This window comes from Pinus tabuliformis, chromosome 2_2 (genome assembly GCF_031772625.1).
Source record: "Pinus tabuliformis cultivar Carrire ecotype Pingquan chromosome 2_2, CPIR1, whole genome shotgun sequence".
Taxonomy (NCBI): Eukaryota; Viridiplantae; Streptophyta; class Pinopsida; order Pinales; family Pinaceae; genus Pinus; species Pinus tabuliformis.
The window spans coordinates 971,843,153-971,861,964 of NC_142300.1; the positions used below are offsets into that span (position 1 = coordinate 971,843,153).

At 33.6% G+C, this 18,812-nt stretch overlaps 1 pseudogene; it reads right to left on the reverse strand.

Annotated features, from left to right (window-relative positions):
- Positions 1-1,362: 1,362 nt before the first annotated feature.
- Positions 1,363-6,337, reverse strand: LOC149196484 (uncharacterized; annotated as a pseudogene).
- Positions 6,338-18,812: the final 12,475 nt, after the last annotated feature.

An 18,812-nucleotide genomic window follows, 5' to 3' on the forward strand; every position in this document is an offset into this window, starting at 1 on the left:
AGTCTAAAAAGAAGCTTTCATCTATCCATCTTAACTCCAAATCTAGCAAGCACCGAGAGGGATCAAATCTATTTTTAGTCTAAAAGAAGTTTTCACCTCAATATTTGATCCCTCTTGGTGCTTGGTAGATCCAGAGTTAAGATGGAACTAGGATAATTTGATTTCCCCCTTTAAATAGACTATATTCCACATCAAAACCATGGGATCTCAATACTATGGGTCGTTTTTGTTTTTATTATTATTTTATTTGTGTAGGTTTATTTTCATTATTTTTATTTTTATAAATTTTATTTTATTTTGACTGAGTTAAAATGTTTACATTCCATCACATTAATATTTTTTTAATTTCTATTTCTATTTCTATTTATATTTATGGGACATTACATTACGTTACAACATATCTAACATACTAAGCACCACACAAAGTAATTACATGGAGTAGAATTAATACTAATAAATGCATAATTTTCTTTGTACATATGTTATAGGATAAGGCATACTATCAAATTGGAAAATACCTCATGTCCCTTAGCTAGTTAAGGATTGACACATCATCATAAGCCATAGCCTATAGAGATAGTTAAGTGGACGTTGAGATACTAGATTGTAACGTGTAAAAGAAGTTACATATGTCTAATGTTCAATTTCAATAGACCTGCATGAGGATATTCAACTCCTATCATGGTGGATTCACATTTTATGCAAATGGGATTACATTCCAATAATTGAATAATGATTTGACTAATTTCCTAATTTTAGAGGTTGTGTAACATTAAATTCTCAACAACGTTAAATTATGGCCACAACTTGCTATTGGTATAATACTTGTAACATCTACCATTAGCAAACTTTGTGTTGAGATTTTAAATATAGAACATTTTTAAATGCGAGAAGCTCATTAAACAAAGAGCTTTCAATTCTAGTTGCATTTCCTCATTGGGGTCGCTAAAAAGGTGGAACTCCTATCATTTCAATCCAAGTAAGAAACTTATCTTATCATTGGCTAAAGATATGGAATTTTTAATTTACATTATCAGAACATGATGAAAATTCCATTCAAATAAATGTCTACAATGTTTAATCCTTAGGAAATGAATACCTTATCGAATCAACATATCTTATGAAATGAGTTGATGACCTGCATATACATGTGTGGCCTCCTATAATGCCAAAATAAACCTTCCAAACAATAATCTTTCTTAGCTGAGGATATGTATGCCTAAATAAAAGTGAAGGCCTGGATACCTAGATGAGATAGAAGAAAATATACTTCTTCAGATATACCTACGCTTTAGCACCTCATTACTTTAGACACAAAAAACAAACAACCCGGATACTTACTTCAATCTCTAAGGTGTCAAGTTAATTGTTTGGAAAATTGGCCCTCAAAGAGGTTATATCTTACCATTGAACCTCTATCTTTCTCTTCCAACCATTCTTGAATACTTCCCAAACAAGTTTACGTTTTGCATAATAGCATTTTTTCACCAAATCATATTTGTATCTTGAAATGTGCTAGCATCGTAGTCATTTTACTTAATGAAAAATCATTAAATATGATTTACTTCATACAATTTTACAATTTCCATATGTGGGTATAAAAAATTGATGAATTTATATGTAACTTGATAGTTAATTCTTGTACATTACCTCCCAAGAACCAGTTATAAAAAATGAGGCTAGAAAATTAGAGGCTCTATGCTTGTCAACAATAGATGGTCCTGTCACACATTTTTAATGTTTCGTTATGCCCACCTTTGGGCTTGAATTATCTAAAAATACTGGAAGTATCAAATCCCTTTGAGAAATATTCATATAAATAAGTTCTATGAAGGAAGGTGTTTTCTTCAATGTAAAACCCAATTGGATAGGCTCCTCCAATAGATGTAAAGAAAGAAATTGAGAGATTTTTGTGATATTTATAGGGATCCCATGCTATTTCACCCAACATGAAATAGAAAAATAAGTACATAAGATAATAGTACATGAAATAGAAACATAAGTATAAAACATCTCTAAGGAAATCCACATCATGCAAAGCCCCAACAAAGTTTTGAAAAAACACAACTTATAAAATTCCTCAACAATTCCAATAACATATAAAGGAACATATAATTATTCATAATTATTGATACCTTACAAAAACATGCTCACATCGCATCAGTTACAACAAACAAAACTATAGCTGCTAAAACTAAGTGGTCGCTATATGATTTTTTTTTGATTGTTTGTTAAATGCAATCATTATGTTTGATGCTTGGCATCAAGAAAAAATGTTTTGGTTCAGTGGCAATATTTTAATAAAGATCCTATATTGGATTTAAGATTTTGTAGTTTTGTGTAGTGAAATGACATTTCTTTTGTATGTTCTAAAAAGATCTATAGTCTATTATGGTCATTTCCAAATTCCAAGTACTCCACCAAGAACATATAGATTTAGAGGTTTGGTATCATACATTGTAGAGTAACCCACTATGTTCATGGAAAATTTGATAAAGTGTTATGTATCCATAACATAATAGAGATTTTATATTTTTGATAAGCTTCCATCCAAGTTATTGTTCCTGTTTGTTGTAGCTTAGCACGACTGATTGTAAAAGAGAGAGCATTGATCACACCACAATATGATAAGTGTTGTAGACATGTTAAGCTAGAAATTTCTTACATACTATAGGTCCCATGTCTAATTTTGTATGGTTCTCTACACAAAAAATCTAAGGATTTAAAAGTCGTCTACAACATATAAATCCCTATTCCTTTCTTTTTGCTTCTTGTCTTTGTGTTTCCACTTTCATTTTGAAGTGTCCAGGGTATCTTATTTTTTGTAGTCACAAACCAACCTTGAAATTATGTGATATGTTTTATTGAAAATGGTTTGCTAAGAAATATGTTGAACAAGTGGACCTTTGTCAAAATTGCCTTTGTCTAGCATGCACTCAACTTTGTATTGGGAGTGTAATATGAATGGAAAATGTATAGGTGAACTAAAATCAAGTATGGTGATTGCACATTCAGGCATGAGATGTTTCCATCAAGAACATCTACAGAACCTGTAAATTCACCTGAGATCACTCTAAATATTGTAGAATAATTCTCATGTTTATCTTCAATAAATTTATACTATGAAAAATCTATGAAGGTTCATCTTTTCAATGAGTATCATTGACTTTTTACTACAGTAAAGTCAACATGTGTGAAATCACCACGTCACCTCCTTTCACAATTTCCTATTAATTAATATTAATGTCAAATATATCCAAGTAATCTCTCACAGTGTTGATTTTGATTAGCATATTGTTGTTGTTCTGTTAACTAATCCACTAATCTTTCCTTAAGTGTTGTTGTCTCATTAATATTTTTCTCATAGGAGCTCTCTCAGCCAAAACATTGGTCATGAAATTCACACCATTTATTTCCTCATAAGGCAAATTCTAACAAAACTCATCATGTTAACAATTTTTAAGGAAAATGCTTTAAAAGTATTCACCTACCAATAAATGAGGTTAAGATCATGTCCTCTATTTTGTAAAAGAAACAAAAAACATCAATAAAGACACATAGACCCCTACTCCACATATCAATTACATTGAAATAGGTACTTCATTATGGTATTTAACTGGACAGTCTGCTGGATTTTGGTTGGTACATCAGCCAACTAAGGTAACATCATGGAATTTATTGATCATGTGTCGTTATCCATACTCTTATTTATGGCACATATTCAACCCATCTTATATCTTAAGAAATAGCCTACTCTAGCAGGGATATGGAATGGATTTAGTTTTGACACCAAACCTAGAAGTTTCTAATTCATCTAGTTCATTTGGTTTCTTCTCTCCACCAATGTTTTGGGTTGTCATGGGAGAGTACTCCACTTATGAAAGCCATTTTTGTTGACATGTAGAGGCTGTAGAGTGAAATGGTTATTTCTCCCATGAGATTATTCTTGCATATTCTCACACTTTCAAGGCTTTCCTATGTGCTAGAAATCAAAGGCAAGTACCGACACTTGGAAGAGAACTGAAATTTTTTATGTAGCTACTTAAACCAATTACAATTGCATAGGTACAGAACATGATGAATAATAGAACTCACAATTTTTATACTTCTATTGAGCTCAATTCCATACAAACAGAGATCTCAACAAGTTAAAACTCAATCCATGGATCATTGAAGAGCTAGATTCAACATTTAGTATTGTAATGAGATTATATGAAATACACCAACCTTATCTATGCATTCATAAGAAAAATATAACAAATACCTTTTCCATATGGATCTTAGTGTTTTACTCAAAATTCATGAAGCATTCTATACACACAGCTCAATCTTTCGGGAGATCCATTCAATTCTTTACAGAACTGGGTTATAGGAAAGACTCTGGATAACAGGAAGCCTGGACCCAAGATTTTTAGAGTCCCAAAGAAAAGGAATCATATGTGAAGGAAATGGAGATGGACTCAGACAAGCAGGATTCAGGCTTCGTGCTAGAGGAGAAGAGGCCAAACCCTTCTTTCATATACTTTCATGTGAACCAATCTTTTAGTTCATAGTCATACTCTCTTACTTAATCAAGTTTGGGTAAGGACATTTAATTAGGCAAGTAGGGAGTGTCACAATGAGCATAAAGATGTTCAAACTATATCATACGTAATATTTCAAACTATATGAACTATGAAGAGTTTAAAAACTACAATTCCATTGACTAGATTCTTGAACAAGGCAATCTATTGAAGGTCCCTCAACAGTTTAGGCACCGCAATGCCATGGAATAGATTCTTGACCAGGGAAATCTATCCAAGTGGGACTAATATGGACTAAAGCTTTTACTCTCTCTAGGTAGCATCAAGCTTACTTGTTAACCATCAACCAAGGGATCTAGGTGCATGTCTGAGGTCAGAGCTCCATGACCAATTCCACCCTCCCTACTTTGGGAACTAGACATCAACACTTAGTGTCAGTAAGATGTTCTCCCAGGAAATGTGTCTCACACATAAGGCCTCAAAAAATTTCTTCCAAAATTTTATCATCATCAACAAAATCAGCAATGTGAACTAAACCAAAAATGCTTCTAAGATATTCAAACTTCTTATTAGGAAGAGACTTTGTTAGTATATTAACTAGTTGATCGTCTGTTGACACATACTGTAGCTTCACGATCCCATCCTACACCATGTTCCTAATATAGTGGAACTTATTGTTGATATGCTTCATCCTAGCATGAAACATGAGATCTCCAGACATATTTGAATTTAAGCTTCTGTGATCCTAAACCTTATGATGTGATTTCTTCTGAAAATATTTCTAATATCTCTAAACATCTTGATAAAACTTTGATTATCATAATTAGTGACAATAGGATGTAGAGGATTCTCGAACAAATATGTCAGAAGCTTCCTCAAACATACAACCTCCTTTCCTACTTCACATGCAACCAGATACTCTGCTTCAACACTACTCAAAGAAATAGGATCTTACCTTCTACTCATCCATGAGATCATGGGAGATCTCAATCTAAAGCATCCTCCAATAGTGCTTCTTCCATTGGTCTCATTGTCACCCCAATCAGAATCTGTGAAGCCAATCAACTTAACTTCTTTGCTATTGTACTTTAGGCAGTGATGTATCGTACCATGAAGATATCTCAATATATGCTTTGGCAGTTATCCAATGATCATGGCAAGGCTCCAAATAAAAATAACTGAGGATGTTCATATCAATGAATATATGACCTTGTATTTACCAGATACATCAGAGAACCTACCAACTAATGATAGAAGGTAGGATCCATGAGACTTGAGCTAGAGATCCTTGACTTCTTGAGATTGGTGATCATAGGAGGAGTCATGGGCTTGGAATCCATCATCCTAATTTTCTGCAACAACTTGATGATGTACTTTCCTTACCTCAAGTATATCTCCCCAGGATGTTTGCATACTTCTAGACCTAGGTAATAGTGCATCAGTCCTAGATCCTTCATCTCAAATTCATCTGTCAACATTTTCTTGCATTCTTGTATTCTTCTCTCCACACTTGTCATGAATAGATTATCCACATATAATAGAATAATGTTTGTCTCATTATTCACAACCTTCATGTAGAGAGTAGGATCAACGAAACTCTTCACGAATGCAAATATTAGAAGCTATGCATCCATTCTTTCATAACATTCCCTAGGAGCTTGCTTAGAACTATGTAGGCCCTTCTTGAGTCTACAAACATGAGTATCCCTACCATTTACCTCAAATCCTTTGGGTTTCTCAAAGTATACTTCCTCATCAATGGTCCCATTTAGAAATGGTGTCTTCATGTCCATTTCATTGATGTTCCATCCCATTGTAGCAACCAATGAAACCAAAGATCTAATGATAGTATACCTTTCAGTGAGTGCAAAGGTTTCTTCATAATCTATGATTTCCTTCTGAGAAAAACCCCTTGCAACAAATCTACCCTTGTATTTATCTATGCTTCCATCAACAACATGTTTGATCTTTGTAGATCCATTTTGAGGTGAAAACCAATTTGTTGCTAGGTTTAGGAACAATTTCCCAAACCCATTTTTCATGATGGATTGAGATTCTTCCTGCATAGCTTTCTTCCATAATTCTTGACGAACAACTTCTTCAAATGTAGACGGTTATGCTTCAATTAATCTTGTCATATATGTAACATATCCAGAATATATCTTCGGCCTTTTTCTTTCCCTAAAGGATCCTTTCATAGCTCCATGCCCTCCAACATCTTCAAGAGTGGATTTTAACTAATTTGGCCTTTTCCTTGTGCTTTGTATGATCACAAGTTGAATAGGATCATTTGGTCCTTCTTCCTCCTCCTAAATTGTAGAAGGGTTTTCAAGTTGTACTTATTCTTCTTCAAATATGGGTAGATCTTCATCATCAGAATCAATAGGAATATTCTTAAATCTTTTGTAGGCTTGATTTTCATCAATATAACGTCCTTGATTACTTCAATGTGTCCTCCTTCCTTGATATAGTTTCTATATGCCTTTGAGGAGAGACTATAGCCAATGAAGATACCTCTTATGCTTGTAGAATATAGATTCTTTCATTTGTCCTTTGGAACATAGATATAGGCAAGACTCCCAAAGATTCAGAGATGGTCCACACTTGGCTCCTTTCCTGTGGATACTTCCTTGGGTGTCATATTATCGAGAATTCTATGAGGAATTTTATTTTGAATATATATGACTATCATTGTTTCTTCTCCCCATAGAAACTTTGGCAAGTCTTGATCAAGTAGCATTGTTCGTACACCTTCTTCAATTGTCATATTATTTCTTTCGACCATTCCATTTTTTTCGAGATAGTAGAGAACAATAAGCTACCTCTTTATTACTGCTTCTTTACAATATGCAATCAATTATTTAGAAGTGTATTCCCCACCATTATCAAATCTCAAAGTTTTTTTCTTTATTTCAATTAGGGTTTCCACACATCTAAACTCCTTGAATTTCTCAAATACTTCATCCTTTTTCTTTAGACCTTGTTTCACTATTTGAAAAATGGTTTTCTTGTAAATTTTTCCAAAGAGCGTCCCTTGAAAACTCCTTCACAATCTTATTTTATATCGAGGATGACATAAACTATATGTTTAAGAGTGGGAATGACCTTGTAGTGAATATGACCATATCTTCTATGCCATAGCTCAATAGGAGAGATTTCCATATGCACTAGAGCTTGCGGAGGTGGTGTAATGACTCTATACAAACTTCCTTCATGAACTCCAATAACCGTAGATTTATATATACTTGAATCTATTCCCCAAACTAAGACATTTCCATCGATAAAAGAAACTCTATCCCCTTTATATTCTACGTAATAAATTGAAAGAAAATTATTTTCCAAACCTAGAACATATAGTATGTTGTTGAGATGTAGTTTTTCTCCATTCTCCAGCTTCAAATATGTTGATCCTAGGCCTCTAACAACATATCTTTTGTTATCTCCAAATTCCACTACATGGGAAGATGTTTCCTTATATATATTTTATAGTTTTTTTCTTTCTCCTATCATATGACTCAATGCTCCACTACCAATGATCCATGCATTATCATCATTTAGTGACCCTATAAGTGCAGCTAGGAACCCTTGACTTTTTCCCTTGTTGAATAAGTAGTAGACAATCTTCTTGATCCATATTCATGTATAATTTAATCCCATTCTTATCATAGAGGGAGTAATCATTTCCTTTAATCCAATGAATTGATATTGAATCTTCTTCGACCTTAGCTCTGAAACCCTATTGAGAAATCAATACTAGTAGGATTAGGGTTAGATTTCTCTTTCTTGATAATTACTTGTGAGTTATGTTGGATTATTTTACTTATTTTTTATGTTATCTTTCATCGATCAATTACAAAATTATATGTTCATGAATATGACAAAAACACAACTCACAAGATGTAGGCACTCTGTTAGGGAAAAACCCCTATCTAGGGGAAAACCTAGTAAAAAATATCTTCCTTCAATAGTTATTCTTGAGACTCTTAAACATAGACACATCCTTCCTCCACACTAAGCCAACCTCTCCTTATTTAATCCAAACTTCAACCTAGCAACAACAACACTTCGACCCTATCAACTTCGACTCCACAGCTTCGAAAAACAACAACAACTTTGACTTTGACGAGGAGACTTTGATCTCATAAAATATCCCACACAAGAGAGAGAGAGAGAGAGAGAGAGAGAGAGAGAGAGAGAGAGAGAGAACAAAATTTTTATTATGTTCTTCCCTTCCACCTTAACCAAACTCACACTCCATTTAGCCTCTTTCTTCACCTTCACACCTTTCCCAGCTCCCAACTTCTAGATTCTAGCTTTAGATATCAAATGTTATGAAACCAGCTCACAAAAAGATAGAAAATATAGATCAACGCCTTATAAATAAGCCTCTTTGAGGGGGAAACCTCCTTTACATTACAAAAATGAACAATTATTAGATGATACAAATGACAAGACCTCATTTCTATATATAGGAGTCTAAGGGGTCATAATATAATCAGAGTCGAGATAACAATAATAATGTAAGGGCACAATAATAACAATAGTGGTATTCTATGGGGCACAATAATAATAATATGGGGACTACATGGGTACAACAATATAATAAGGGGTTTGTGCTAATAACAATAAGGGGTTACACTAGTAGTATAGGGGCCTAACATGCCCATCTCTTTCAAAAAGTGTTGTCCTCAATGCTTGAGTAGTTATTGATGCTTCTGTATAAAATTCTCATCCTTCCATTTGGAATCTTTAGCGGGTGAGTTCTTCCACTTGATCAGATTCTTTGAAATTGATCGATTTTGTAGCTGTCAACTTCTCGGTTCTGTGAATGCTTCAGGTTCGAATACGATTTTTCCTTCCTTCTCAAGTTCTGGCCATATTGCTGGAACTTGGATCTTCGGAAACTTTTGAATGAGTTCCCATCCTGCTTCGCCATTCTTCCATTCATCCCTTGATTTGTTTATCAAATTTGGTTGGATAATTATACAAACCTCTACCATTTCTACAACCATATGTTCAATTTCACTCCTTTGGGCATATGGATATCTATAAGGCTTGACATTTGGAGGAACACTTCCTAGAATAAAATGAATAGCATGATCGTTATCATGAATACATGGGATACCTTTGGGAGTCTCAAATACCTTGGAATGATTGTCCAAGGCTTTTTGGAGATCTTGAGAAATACATGATTTCGATGTGGGAACCATTAGCGAACATAATTGTGCAATTCCATATCATTGTTCTTTCTTTAGAATCTTTTTCATTCCGTCAAAGCTAATTATCTTTCCTAATTTCCCTATAATACCCTTTAATTCAACTTCCTTTCCTTCCAAAGAAAATTTCATAAAAATTTCTTGAAAATTAAAATCTATTGTACCCAAGGATTGTAGCCATTGGACTCCTAGTACAACATTAGTACCACCCATTGGAACGGAAAGAATTGGGCTATTCAATACATATTCTCCCATGGATAGTTTGATATTATGGAACTTTGCAGATCAATTTATGGTTCCTCCACTTACAACCATCACTTGACACTTTGGTGTTGGATATACAAAGCAATTCAATTCCTTGGTTATCTTAGAATTAATAAAAGTATGGGTACTACCCGAATCAATCAGCACTATTACCTTTTTCTTCTTGATATGTCCTTCTATCTTGAGAGTTTGAGGAGTGGTAATTTCTTCCAATGCATTACAAGATATCACTGGATTCATTTCTTGATGCTTTATTTGATGTTTCACTTCTTGAACATTTTTCTTCTTGATATGTCCTTCTATCTTTAGAGTTTGAGGAGTGACAATTTCTTACAATGAATTATAAGATATGGTCGGATTTATTTCTTGATGATCAATGTGATCTTTCACTTCGTGAACATTTTTCTTCTTGATATGTCCTTCTATCTTAAGAGTTTGAGGAATAGTAATTATTTCCAATGCTTTACAAGATGTGGTCGGATTGATTTCTTCCTTCTCTGGGATTGGTTCTTTGTGTATATACTCTTCTTTTGATGTTTCTTGATCCTTTTCTTCCTCCTCTCCACAATAAATGTCAAATAATTTCTTCTTAGCACAGTTATGACCTTTAATGTATTTTTTATCACAATTGTAACAAAGCCCTTTCTCTCTTTTTTCTTCCAATTGTTGTGGTGTAACCCTTGTAGGTTGTGGAAGGCTAGGAAAAACAACACTTCCATCTTTATAGTTGTGAGGGGTAGACTTCCTTGTTTCCATAATTTTTCTTTCGACTTTGTAACAAAGCCCTTTTGCTCTTTTTTCTTCCAACTATTGCGGTGTTGCTCTAAATAAGGTGTTTTTCTTTGTATCCTCATAATGTGCTATTATTTCCTCCATGAAAATTGACCATGTAACAAGTGGTTTACAAGAACAATGACCTTTATACCATAAAAATTGATCTTGTTCTAAATATGAAGATGCAATACACACCTTTTGTAACAGTGGTACACCATGTAGATCAAAATATTTCTCCATATGTAGTAACCAATTTACCAAATCCTTGCCATCAAACTTCCTCATCTCATTTTTTCTTGATTTTAGAAGCTCCATCTTGAAATGTCTGTAACTCTGTAATTTTAGATCTCCAATTTCTAAAATTTCTTCCTGTTGTAACTCTCTGTGTCCTCTTTCCAATGCCACCAGTTTGATCTAAATTGGATTCTCCAAGAAAAACTTATGCACAACCTACCAAGATGACCTGATTATATACCTTTTTAGAAAAGTGAACTTGTATGAAGTGCCACGTGTCACTGTTTTGACCTTCAAATCTAAAAACTATAAAGAGAAAACTATAGTGCATCCTCTTTTTATAACTTCTTACGTAATTTCAATTTGATGCTCAGAGAGAAAGTTATGATGATTTTCCCAAGGTCACATGTTTAACATGTAATTCGGGAGTCTGCGAAAACCCTAACTTCCTCAGTTCCTATATACAAAAATATAAAGAGAAAAGATCTAAAATTGTGTCCTACGGTAGCCCTTAGTGTCCTCTTTCCAATACCACCAGTCTGATCGAATTTCGATTCTTCAAGGAAGAGTTATGTACAATCTCCAAAGATGACCTGATTATATACCTTTTCAGAAGAGCGAACGTGTATGAAGTGCCACGTGTTGCTGTTTTGACCTTGAGATCGGAAAAATATAAAAAGAAAACTACAGTCCGTCCTATTTCTACAACTTCTATGAAATTTCAATATCATGCTCAGAACAAAAGTTATGATGATTTTCCCTCAGTCACCTGTTTGGAATGCAATTCAGGAGTCTGCAAAATGTCCAACTTGCTTAGATCATATATCCTCAAATATAGCGTGAAAAGATCTGAAATTCAGACCCAAGGTTTATAACGATTTCATCCCAAATGGGTTTTGTTTTAAGCATCTGAAACATTGCAGAAACAAAGTTATAGCGCAAATTACACGATGACTTGTTTGGAGCAGCGAAACCCTATAATCCAAAGCTCTGATACTAAATGTTATGAAACCAGCTCACAAAAATATAGAAAAGATAGATCAATGCCTTAGAAATAAGACTCTTCAAGGGGGCAACCTCCTTTACATTGTAAAAATGAACAATTCTTAGATGATACAAATGACAAGACCTCCTTTCTATATATAGGAGTCTAAGGAGTCATAATATAATTAGAGATGACATAACAATAATAATGTAAGGGCACAATAATAACAATATTGGGACTACATGGGTACAACAATATAATAAGGGGGTTGTACTAATAAGAATAAGGGGTTACACTAGTAGTATAGGGGCCTAACATCAAACTAATATATGTGAGAGTGATGAGATGCTCCAGATGAATTCGAACTTCCTTGTGTATATATCCTTCCAATGAGGTCGAATTCCCTTCCTTGAGGCTGACTCAATATTATTGAGGCTGACATGGTGTGGAGGTTACATAATTTATTTTTGACTCAAAAATCATTCCTTTTACATTGTTCGAAAGCCCAAGAAGGGTCTCATAAAATATACGATGCCTCTTTATTAATCCTATAAGTCCACAATGCAGAATTTGGCTAATAAAATGATGACCCAAGCATGAAACCCATGCTTTAATAAGTCATTGTAACAATAATAAAAATTATTTTGCCAAATAGATTTTATGAAGACTGAACCTAGTTACATTTTTTAACACCATACACGAATATAGTGCTTTTTAGAATACAATACTTAGTTTCTCTATACATTTTTTGTTTTCAATAGTGCATATGATATATTGGGAAAATGATATAAATTTTGGTCACAACATTGTTCGATCACAATTGCAACATAAAAAAGTTTAAAAATGCAGTAAATTGCCAAGCTTTCAAAAGTATTTATGCTTATTACTTCATCTCATAATTGAAATATCACAAGAAAACTTGACACATATGTATCTAAGTTGGGGCAAGAGGAAATAAAGAAATTGGATGAGCCTTGACTAAAAAGGTTGGAAGAATATAGTACCAACAAAGGTTATTTTAGTGAACAATATAGAGGAAATTCTTTTGACAAATAGATTTTATGAAGACCGAACCTAGTTACATTTTTCAACATCATATACAAATAATGTTCTTTTTAGAATATAATAGTTAGTTTCTCTATACGTTTTTAGTTTTAAAGAGTGCATATGATATCTTGGGAAAATGATATAAATTTTGATCATAACATTGTTCGATCACAATTGCAACCTAAAAAAGTTTCAAAATGCAATAAATTGCCCAACTTTCACAAATATTTATGCTTATTACTTCATCTCATAATTGAAATCTCATAAGAAAACTTGACACATATGTATCTAACTTGGGGAAAGAGGAAATAAAGAAATTGGATTAGACAAGACTAAAAAAATTGGAACATTATAGTACCAATAAAGGTTATTCTAGTGAACAATATAGCACCAATACCAACATCATTCACAAATCACTTTCTAGTCACCATCCACATGTGTCTCATCAAACTGGAATTCATCATCATATTTACCATCCATGTTACAGTGGGGTTCTCGAGCATCTATATGTTCTTTCTCTACTTCACACTTAGAGGCTTCAACTTCTCACTCTGCAATATTTTATGTGTCTTCTTCATCCATATGTATGCCTTCATGATGGGTTTCACCTTTATAGTCTTTATGACCATCATCCACATTTGAGTGGGATTCTCCAAGCTTTTTTTCGTCCTAGATTCTTGCTCATTTACTCTCATACCTATAGTTTACTTTCTATTGATTCGTCAGTAGACTGTAATAGAATTGCTGCTTTATGTTACTTTCATTTATACGAAATTCTACTTCTAGGGTCTTCCATGCTTCTTACAAAGATGTAGATTTTACTACCTTACACAAGGGTTTATCATCCAATGCATGTTTTATAAGATCCAATACTAAGGAATCACATACTTCATCATATGGGTTATTAGAGAAATATTCAATCAAGTCTTTACATTGAAGAACGTTTTCATTTTGAAAGTTCCCAAAAATAAAAAAATTTACTAGTAAATTTTGGAAGTATTATGAGATCTATCCTGATCCATTCATCCTCAAATTATTCTACTTCATCTACTTATCTTTTAGAATCCCCGATTGTGGTGAGAACCTTTATGATCTCTTCAAAATAAATTGGCTCTTCCTTTCAATTTCGTTTCTTGGTTTGTGTATCGCTTTATGACCCATGACTATCGTCTTTATTTTGTCCTTTGTCTTCTTTCCTTATTGTTCCGGCCTTATAGAAATGAATGCCACATGCACTTGATTATCTTTAAAACTAAACATTTTAACCTTCACTTTAACAGTGGATCCCAATAACTAGTAGCAACTTTGCTAAGCTCTTCTACACAAATTCTTATAGAGGCTCATGGCTACAGTGTACGGTGAAGACTCCTTCTTTGGTCAATGGTGGTGGATCTTTCCTCTTGATATGGTGGTGGTTTTGTAGGCTACTCACCCTATTATTTTAGTAGTTGGGTTTAGAAACTCTCAATGAGCTCTAGTTTCTACTTATGGACAAATGGATGCAAACTTCAATTTGCGGGCTACTCACAATAGCCAAGGCTGTTAGTGGAAGTAGCTCATGGTCTTCTCAACTCATTTGGTTCTTTGAAACCTTACTAAACCTTGCTCTAATACCACTTGTTATTTAGAGCCAAATGTAAACACAAGACAAAAAAGTACACAAGATTCTGCTTGAATATACATTAATCAATTATTCTCTCATATACATCCACTGAGTTTCTACTATTGTCTCTTCTTACTTCATATTACAATGAATCAACCATGAGTATTTAAGCACTAAACTTTCTGAATATGGAATCATACAAGCTCTAACTTTCTTTTCCTCATGCAAATTATGACATGAGGCTTATAAATCAACATTTTTCTTTTCCTTAACTTTTTTTGACAAGGAATTAACTTTTTACCTTGACTTACCTAACTTCTAAAATTATATTGAACTTGCATTCCTTCACATAACTTAACTCTTCAAACATTGCATGCATACAAGAGTACTTACTATTCCTATCAAGTGAAATGTTTTTTTATTTTATTTTATTTTATTTTTTAATTTTTTATTATCTATGACAAAGTTGTGATTGATGGTACTAAATAAAAAAGGAAACATGGGGAGAGTTTTGTATGAATTGTATGCTCTTATAACTTTTAAATTGTTATATGAGACTAGAGTTCGCTTGGTTGTAACACATTTGAATATTTGACAATTGTTAGGTGAGTTGGGTTGTTGATTCTATAATATTACTTTTATTCATATCATTTTAATATTGGTTATGTTAAGGCATAATTGTATGGAATGATTATCTACATACTTCAATAGGTGTTAAACTTCTACATTTTAATAATTGTGAAATATAAAAAGTGAGGTGTAGTATGGAATCAAAAAGTTTCAAATTGGGAAAATCGATGAGATGAAATGAGTCACAATGCACCAAAAACCTATAGTGATGGGTCATTTCTGTGCACTAATTCAGCCTTCAATGTGGGTGACTATAGGGGCATGATAATGGATTTTTAGGTTAAATTAAAGTTTATTCTAAACGTACTCTTTCAACCTCCTTCAAAATTTATTTATATATATCTCTATTAAGTGAGAAAGATATATCACATAGGCATTATTCCCTAGTTTGAAATGATATCAATGACTAGTATTGGTTTCTTAATAATGAATTCATGGTTTTTAATTACTAGATGAAAATATTTACCAAAATATTAATACCTAACAATAAATTAATATCAAAGTTTTAGTTGAAGCAATTTAAAAATTTTCACATATTTAAAAAAAAAAAGCTCATGGAGTGTAACTCAATTGACAATCACTCTGTTATGAAGTATTATATAAAAGCGTGAGATTCAAAGTTCAAATTCCCATGAGTTAGGACAACCAAATTATAATAATTTTTATCTATTGATTTATTATATTTTTAGAATAGGTTATGTAAATTGTAATTGTTTTGAAATCAAATTAACTTTAATTTATTATTTTCACATAATTTTTAATATTAATTTTCAAATAAATGTACATTAAATTAAATACTTAAAAATTACTCAAAAAATATTTTAACTTTTCTAAATGTTATATTTTAATTTTATAATTAATTAAAAAATTAATATAATTAGCATAGTCTTATTTTTTTTTCAAGGTGGTTCACGGACACTGAGTGGCCACTACATCCATGGGAAAATCTAGGTAGATCAACCCAAAGGGATCTACTCACTGGCCAAACTAGCAAGGCCTAACCCCAAGGCCATCGAGCAGATATGGCTCCATGACCTCTCGATAGGCGAGGCACTTAGTAACAAGAACTCGACCAACTAAGATATCCCTTGGGGTTAGCATAGTCTAATTTTATATTTGATTAAGAATAATTAATGAAAAAGCAAAGATAACATAAAAGAAATTAGAAATTGTTATAATTAATTTCATGTGGTTTGAACAACTATTAAAAAATAAAAAAAATAATTATCCCCTATCCATTTATAGAATCTTTGTGCAAACTTCCCAAAATGCAATGACGTACAAGTTGTATTTAATGGTATCAACACAGATCGAAGGGACAAGAGAGGAATTGATGTCTGGGAAATCTTGCTAGGAAAAGTTTTTGCATTCTTCAGATTCAGCTACTGCCACAAAACGAAGAGCCCAACAAATTGTTGTCTTTATATAAGATAATGTGAATGCTAAGTGAAATAATAGCCTCAATATAGGTGCAAGAGAGTAGTAGTTTACAAGGTGGTAGACTTAGGGTGCACTGTCAAAGTCAATTTTGCAAGTGTTAAATAATATTGTCTTAAATTGATATGGTTTTGTCTTAATTGTTAATTGTCTTAAATGGATTTCATTTTAATTGTCATCGTCTTAAATGACCATTGTCTTAAATATAAAGTTTTGTCTTAAAATATTTTTTTCTTAAACTGTTTTTGTCTTAAATATAGATTTTGTATTCAAATAGTTTTGCCTCAAATTGTTTTCATCTTAAATATAAAATTTTGTCTTAAAATATTTGTCTCAAACTGTTTTTGTCTTAAATATAAAGTTTTGTCCTAGAATATTTTTCTCTCAAATTGTTTTTATCTTAAAATTTATATTTAAGACAATTAAGTTAATATTAAATTTTAATGTAAAATAATTAAATAAAAAGTTACTTTTTAAGACGAAAAAATTCTTTTTCCTTAAAAAGATGTCTTGAAAGTACCGTTTGTTTAGTAGTGTGTTGTAGCGACTACAACCATCCTCCAAAATTTTGTCCTACACCCAATTTTGGAGCCTCCATTGAGAGTTTCACTTGATGATTGCACACACTCGGGATCACTCTGTGCGCTCGTGTGAGTCTTCGCACCCACCTTGCTTGATCATTTCACCAAACTTCTTGCATGTTGATGTCAAAGTTATGCTTCTGATCATGTTCTGGTTATACTCAAATTCTTCGCTTCGTGTATACTTGATGTGTTCGCTATGAAAACATATGTCGCACTCACACACGAAGTCACATTCACTGTCGTAGGGGCATCCTCGTAGTCTGCCAATGATCAATCACAAGTGTCACATTGCTTATTGCTTACACTGTCAATCAATCATGTTGAGCATGTGTGTCATGATGGTTTGAGTCATCTTGTCGTCAAGTCATGTAAGTATGTGTTTGCAAGATCACGTATGCATCTTTCACTCATTCACACACTTAGTCACTTTGTTGAAGTTCTAACGACCAGATTCCCCTCTAATAGTCTAACCATCACCCCACCATCGACTTGATTGACGGTCACCCAAAACAGCGCAAAAGCACCAAGAAAGCCATTTCAAGCTGCGCTATCCACAGGGAAATCAATCAACCTTCATGCAAGTCAACCAGAGAGTTTGACTCGACAGCCACCCTAGGAGTAACTCCCCTAAAAAATTGCACAGGGGTTTGCCCACTTCGCTGATTTAGAAAATTGCGCAAACAGGGAAGATAGACACCCAATTCCCATCCCTATATCCCTAAAAAAATTGCGCAGTTTTTCCATCCAACTATCCCAACAATCAACCTCCTGCACCTAGAAAATTGTGCAGTTTTTCTAGCCAGCTCTCTCGATAGTGGACCGGCTGCTCACCCAAAAAAATTATGTAGTTTTCATGAGCAAGCTCTCTACCACCGAGCAATATGATTAGCTTAGAAATTGTGCAGAGGTGACCAGCATCCCAAACTCCCAGCATTAATTTATTTTTTCCCACCAGTAGCTCTCGACAGCCAACTGACAGTTCCCTCCATGAATTGCGTAGTTTTGGCTGCCAAGCTCTAGTAGTTGACAACCAGTTCCCTCCAAGAACTGTGCAGCTTTTTATGAAAAGCTCCTAGCAGATGATTGCCAGTTCCACTCAATAATTGCACCATTTTTGCTACTAAGCTCCTAGCAGTTGAATCCTAGTTCCCCTAAGGAATTGTACAGTTTTTGCAGCCAGTGACCAAGAAGCTGACTACCAGTTTCCCTCAAGAATTGTGCAGGTTTTTCTTCCAATGACCCAGGAGCTAACTGCCTGTTCCCCTCAGGAACTGCAAAATTTTTTCCGCCAAGCTCGAGCTGCCCGCTTGTTCCATAAATTGTCCAAATTTGACTTGCCCAGCCTTTCCACAGCCCAGATTGTTCCTCTCAAAAACTACGTAGTTTTGTCCACAAGCAGTACTTGGAGCCTCCATCCCACCTCACAACCTTGTCACCTCTCCCGGTCACCTAAATATGAAATTACCATGCATCATGGTAGACTAGGAGGTTTATGGATTTGATGTCATCTTATCA